This window comes from Sebastes fasciatus, chromosome 3 (genome assembly GCF_043250625.1).
Source record: "Sebastes fasciatus isolate fSebFas1 chromosome 3, fSebFas1.pri, whole genome shotgun sequence".
Lineage (NCBI taxonomy): Eukaryota > Metazoa > Chordata > Actinopteri > Perciformes > Sebastidae > Sebastes > Sebastes fasciatus.
Genome location: NC_133797.1, coordinates 39,939,713 through 39,947,247, shown reverse-complemented (window position 1 = coordinate 39,947,247; position 7,535 = coordinate 39,939,713).

The window sequence follows — 7,535 nt, the reverse complement described above, 5'->3', positions numbered from 1 at the left end:
ATAATGAACTGACTACTGTTTCACATCTTCTATTTTCCACCCTGATGGTCGCTGTGTTTACACACCGTGTCATAGCGGTAGCATGTAGCTAACGGGTTAGCTACATGCTAACAGGTTAGCTCTGTATCTCCATGTAAACAGAGCTAACCCGTTAGCATGTAGCTACATGCTAACGGGTTAGCTCTGTATCTCCCATCTGCTCACAGCTGTCTGCTCTCAGCTGTCTGCTCTCCTCTGGGATGATTCTGTCGGTCATTTCTCACAGATGGATCTGTAAAGACAGACGTAAAACAGAGTGTATGTTTACGGTTTACAGAGTTGATGCATGAGGTAAACACTGAGTTAACTAACAGAGATATAAATAGTATTATTTACCTGAGAGAAACCGTCAGGAAAACCTGGAATCTGGACCGCAGATGTTCATCATGTGTCGCCGATTTCTGATCAGATTCCTCCGGTAACGTGCGCTGGGTGAAGTTTCTGGTTTATAAACTTTAAAGTGGTTTATAAGCTCTATTCTAGCTCCTCTCTCTCCCTGCTCTCAGGGGGGCGGGGAGGGTGACGCTGTTGTTGAGGACGTTTGATTGACAGAAAACGCTGACCAATCAGAGCAGAGTGGGAGGAGACAGAGGCTACAGACACAGAAATCAGCACTTTTGGAAATGGGCTGAAACAGAGGTTATAGAGACATGCTGGAATGCATGATCTGATTGTTTTTTTGAAAAAAAAACTTCAGAGACATGGTTTGGAGGTGTCTGAGACCTATAATAACTAGTTTAAATGGAGTATAATATGTGACCTTTAAAGTCTGTGTGTGTGTGTGTGTGTTTGCAGAAGCTTGCTCCCCATGCATAACAGGATTGGCTTTGCTGGCGGAATTTTTTAAGTGACTTTTACTCAACCAGAGTCTTTCCATGTCCTACGACCAGAGACATGTTTGGCAGTTTTACTTGTGCATGCTGCTGCTCAGCTGTCAGTGCAGGAGAGCTGGTGAACCTCCATATCAAAAACCCAACCTGTCGCTGTATCAGTATTACACCTAGTGTTTATTCCAAAATCACCAATACCTAAACTGCAAAGAGCTCATGCTTGTCCATCATAACCATGTAGGTTGTTAGCTTTACTACCTGTTGCTAATGGCAGGCTTATCACAGGAGCCCACATCTGCTGAGTTATTCTGATCAGATAGTGGTATAGAAATCTAGTTCTTTAAGACCGAGCCAAGGAAACGTCTGTATAACAAAGCAGAACTCTGTAACTTACGTCAACATAACAGAACGTTGCCCCTGAGCAGATTGCCGTTGGCGCCAGTCTCCGCTCAGCATTTCCCCAATGTGTGCCAGCTGTGACAAAACAGATTATTACCCTGAGAAGGATGAATCCTACTGACTTTGGTGATTCACTGACTTTTCATCTGGCACATTTCAATTTGTCCAATACTTTGATTTATGGCCAAAAACCTGCAAAAATAATCAGTCCCTTCACAGCTTAGCGTACTTTCATGTGGACATTGATAATGATTGCCTTAGTACTGCGTTTATCTCGATTCAATTGGCTTCTCTCAGAACGTACATAAAGTTACCCACTGTTTTAACCCTAACCCTCGACCTTGTTCTGGCATATGGCATTGATACCGAACATTTCATTGTCTTTCCACAGAACCCTTTTTTATCAGACCAAGGAGTTTTTCCTTGCCCCTGTTGCATAACAATGCAGGCTCATGGGGGATCTCTTGTTGGGGTCCAGACCTGCTCTATATGAAAAGCGTCTCGAAATAACTTCTGTCATGATTTCACGCTATATAAAATTGAATTGAATTGACGTAGTCACCGTGACGTCACCCATTGGTTTGTGGACTGCCGTTTTGAAGCCTTGAGTTCAGTATTTTGGCCGTCACCATCTTGGTTTTTAGCATCCAGAAGTGAGAGGGTGGAGCTAAGTACAACCGAACCGAATAAGACATTTTTAGGCGCACAAAATGTTACAATTAACTTCTATGAACTGAAAACACACTGTGAAAGGGTTAAAGTTCTAAGATGAAAACACGGACAACTCCCAGACCGGACAACGCCGTGGTAGAGACCTGTCAATCACAAGGTAGCCACGCCTTAAAGCGACCTTAACCTATAGACCGACATGCATAACCGGTCAAAAATGTTGTTGATGGTTAACCGATTAACGGTTAACCGTTGACATCACTAATTACGATATTACAAAATGGGTGATGGCATGCTAGAATAATGACTCTTCTATATTCAAATGCAAAATGAATCAAGATGACACTGTTTCTATTAGCACACAGTGTGAATGCACTGCTAATAAAGCACCGGAAACATGACTGCTGTGTGGAATGAGGTTGCCAAAACTATTCTGTGAATGGGTGACTGGTCAGTCCTGTTGACTTATAATAGTATAAACTCCAGAAGCACGTTATGTTAATCCGATTTTGGTTATTTGATAAACTGTGAATTTGCCTGGGAGGGATCTTAAGGCATTATTTCCTATCTTGAGTCCCTGAGGTGTAAAGGGTTGAACCATTTTTCTCACAAATACATGTGATTAATCAAATTACTATTCATTAATTGACAGCAACACACCTTGGGTGCAGGAGGTATTAAATGTAGGAGCACTGTATAGTTTCTGGAGCTTTCTGCAAAATATATGTGGTCTGCGGGTTGCACTGTACTCGATGGTTACTTGCAGACGGAAGGGAATAATACATAATGCACATCGAGGGAGGGGACCAGAGCTCATTTTTGCCCCGCGGCACCCTACCGTTTTAATCCAGCCGTGCTTACAAATGTAAATGTGTTCTCATTCAGACCAAAGACAGAAACTACATAGGTGTAGAGCTGCATCTCTTTGTTCATTTATAATAACCTCCATGTTCTTTGTTGGTGCCACATGGAGGTTATTATAAGAAAGGTTCCACTGCTTTGTTATCCAGAACCTGGGAAAATGAGCAGAAAATAGAGTTAGAATTAATGTCTATGGGGGGTTATGCGATAGCAAAGCTGTGTCAAATATATTTCGCTAATGACATTTCTTTCGGAGTTGGCAGCTCAGCACCGTAATGGCCCCGGCCCGGGTGAGATCAGAGAGGAAAACAAGAGATGAAAGGGAGCGAGTGGCATCAGAGGGAAGAGTGGAGGCGCTTAATGTGGATTTGAGTGTAACTGAGGATGGATGGAAGGGTTAAATAGGGAAAAAATAATAAGAAAAAGAGAAAATGCACATGGAAGGAACACAGGAAGGAGAGCAGTTAGATGAATTTATTAAATACTGTGTTAAAGTTTGTGATTCCTCACTGTCTGGTGCTGCTGTAACATACCAGCGGGATATATTAGACAGCAAGTGAACATTTAGAATTTTGAACTTTCTGCTGGAAGCAGAAAAAAATGGGCCAGCGCAAGGATGTGAGCGACTTTGACAAGGGCCAAATAGTGCTGGCTGGACGACTGGGTCAGAGCATCTCCAGAACTGCAGCTCTTGTGGGATGTTCCCGGTCTGCAGTGGTCAGGACCTACCAAAAGTGGTCCAAGGAAGGAAACCGGTGAACCGGCGACAGGGTCAGACCCGAGGCTCATTGATGCACGTGGGGAGCGAAGGCTGGCCCGTGTTGTCTGATCCAATAGAAGAGCTACTGGAGCTCAAACTGCTGAAAAAGTGATTGCTGGTTCTGATAGAAAGGTGTCAGAACACACAGTGAGGAGCAGTTTGTTGCGTAATGGGCTGCGTAGCCGCAGAGCGGTCAGGGTGCCCTTGCTGACCCGTGTCCAACGCCAAAAGCACCTTCAATGAGCACGTGAGCATCAGAACTGGACCACGGAGCAATGGAAGAAGGTGGTCCGGTCTGATGAGTCACGTTTTCTTTTACATCATGTGGATGGCAACGAGTTGGAGGTGTTGACTCGGCCTCCAAATTCTCCAGATCTCAATCCGATCGAGCATCTGTGGGATGTTCTGGACAAACAAGTCCGATCCACGGAGGCCCCACCTCGCAACTTCCAGGACTTAAAGGATCTGCTACTGACGGCTCGGTGCCAGAAACCACAGCAGATAGGTCTGGTGGAGTCCATGCCTCGACGGGTCAGGGGGACCTACTCCATATTAGGCAGGTGGTCATAATGTAATGGCTGATCGGTGTATTTCAGTCTGGACTAAAGTGGTAGTCAGACTGACCCGTCCATGACCGTTCCACTAGCATAGCTAAAGACAAGCAGCGGCTTCCTTGTCAAATCTTTTACCACCTAACAATCTTTTTGCTTTGGAGACATGAAAGAGAATAAAAGAATTAACTTCATGCGTGCAGAACCAGAAAGAATGAATTCCGGTGTCGGAAAATCCCTGGGAACAACTAGATCAAAGACTACTCAAATGAGTAATATTACGATATATCCACACTCACAGTCTCCGTTGTGATTCAATTTGCCTTCATGGGTCAAAGCTGTTCTGTTTCAGAAATACGCTTCCTAAAAAAAACAGTCTAAGTTCCTTCATCTTACAGATCCAACATCTAAAACAAGCTGCAGCTTTTTTTTTTTAAAACAAACAAGAGTTTTACAGAAAAAATATGAAATATGAAGCAGTGATAGCAGAGCCCACATCTACTGTTTACAATGTATAAATATTTGTCTCGGAGATTATTTCCCAGGATCCCCTCAGACAGAAGAACAGCAGAACAGGGAGCAGAGAGCATTTCTCATTGTGTGTGGACAGTTCGATACCAGCTGAGGAATCTGTTTGCTGAGCTGAAACTAAATAACGCCGGAGGTAAAATTCTCTTTCTATCCAGGGAAAGAGGGATTCTGTATCAAAAGAATCAAAAGCTTGTGTGACTTATTAGAAGCAGTAAATGTTTATAGATCCATAAACCAAGTCAATGCATGTTCACTGAACTGCTATCGCTCCTTTCATCCAACCCAGAAAGGAAACCAGCAAATATTCTAAGTAGTAAAATAGCAGCTGAGTGTTATAGTGTAGTCTCTCTTCAGGGGACATAGCAGGAGAGGAGAGGCATAGAGTGCATCTGATCAAACACAAAGTGGGAAAAGATGCCAAACAGCCGTGTGTGGATGCTTTGCTCCTTCAGTTAGATTATCTGTGGATAATAAAGAAGGCGGAGGGAGAGTTTTCAAAGACTGACAGCTGATTGGGCCACACAGGTGGATCTCATAACATATCCTCCATAATACTAAAACATATATACCATGAACTAATGTTAATAGTGCATTTTTGTCAGTTTCAAATAAAAGTGTTTACCATAGATTTCGGTAACTCATCCATTTTTTCTCTCAACCCGAATATAATCGAGAATGCTAGCCGGCAAACTTAATTTTGCCTTTTTCTTCTTTTTAAATAGACAAAAAACGTAGAGTCGGTATGTATTAAAGCTGAAACATTAGGAGTCCCAAGTGGAGGAGGGGGGTTTTAGACGAAAATCCTGAGGCGATGCTACTTTCAAATTATGCTAGATTTCCAACATCGTCGACCCTATCTTACATTCGAAATTTAAGATTGTGAACACAGAGTTTCACGCTGTCTATACTACAGCACCTGACTTCCGCTTTTACTCCTGTCATCATTACTACGGTCGCTGTCGTCTTCTTTTATTCCTTCTTTAGGTGATCGCCCCTGTGAATCGATGTGTAATCGATCAATAAAACCTACGAGTGGGTGTAGCAGGCCCCTTCTGACCCACATCTATGAGGCTTATAACCATTGAAGCGCCCATTTAATGACCTGATAACAGTTTAACCGGCTGAGAAGTCACGGCGTCATATCGCATCATACAGTATCATTGGGGTACAACACGTGCAGAAAAATCTGGTCTGCATTTGCCAAAAGTTTCAATAGCTGACGCACGATCATAGAACATGAGGATGATTCATTTGTTTTACTGAGGCGTCCGCAGTCGGTCTTGGATCGGGATATGTTTTATACAAAAAATAAAGATATGAGGAATGCGGCTCGTGTCAATAAATTAGTCTGGAAGTCGTTAGTAGACTTACTTGAAGAGACTTGGGGGACTTGCTTTTCATGAAGTCGCTTAAATTAAATGTTAATACGTAACAGAAGTTCTGTCAGGCCAAGTAAGTACAGTTACGTCCCCGTTTCCCCAGTCAGTCGCCAGATTGTTAATGTTGCTTATGTCTTTGCTTCTCAGCCACCTGAACCCTTAACTTTAAAACCTTTACCTGCCTACAAGCTTAGGCTTCGTGTCTTCACTTTGTCAGTAAATCGATGAACTCTTACTCTCTGCATTTAGGTCCTTCCCCAACCGCTTCACAGATACTGTTGGAGAGAGGCTTAAATGTCAAATTCAACAAACGATTTGCTGCACATCTGCAGCAGATCAAAGTTGGTAAGTTATGAGAAAGAAACAAGAATTGTGGTCAGAGTTCACCACCAAAACATGCAAAATACAAGACCCAACATAGCAGTGCAAAGGTGGAGTTTAGTAATCAAACTTCTTTTTAAAGAAGCAGGCTTGAAAAGCTGTGAGATACCCAACATCCACATGAACAGAACCACGGGGCTGTGCTGTCGGCCAAACCTTCCATTTACCTTTTGTTTCAGTGCTCAGATGCTTCCTCAATAATGGGAACTACAAAGGAGCCGAACAAATCTTCTGGGTGCAACCTGACATTTAGGAAAAAACAGGAGAATAACTGTAACACTGCACCTCATCATTTGTGTCTAAATCCGCCATGAGCAACATTTTACATGAACACAACAATAAATTTAACGTAATGTGAATCTAATCCTAAATCTATAACATTAAATGCAAACGAGTTGGTTTTTGGTGTGTTTGGTGAGAAAGTGCACGGCTGTCCTGTAAAAATGAAAGCTGTAAGAAAATAAACAACGTTAAACATGAAGTAGACAAGACTGGTTAAATGGTGCATTTGACGTTTTTTTTAAAGACTACTTGTCTGGATGGTTTGTGCTCTTCTTGCATCTTGAGGGCTGAACTCTTCAAGGTATCAAAATGAGTGAAAGTGATGCAGAAGGAGCTTCATCAACTGTGGAAAAAGAGGACAAAATAACAAACCATTTACCTGCTTCAAGGCAAAACATGTGATGCTAAGAAGTGAAATCTGAATTATTCATTCAGATCAATTTAATTTAGTCCATTACAACAGTGGTTCCCAACCTGGAGTTCCCCTTAGAGGTCCGCCATAGATAGGTTGTCGAAATTCGATTTGCACATACATAACTAAAAGTCAATACCGGATAATTAATACAAAAGACTATATATAAAACTATTAAAACATATATATTTATTTGCTACTTAGTGGCAATATATTCAGCTTCAGTCCATATTTGTTGGCATTTAGCCTTTCAAAAACACTGTGGTCAAAAACCTATTTGCTCTCCCGCTTTACGCACGTATTAACGGGGCGGTCTAGGAGCAATCTAACAAATATTACATTACATTTATTTAACCACAATAAGAATTAATCTATTTAATATAACTAACTTTAATATAGTAAATTAAGTGTTTACAAAAAAAGATCATGTTATGTATCTGA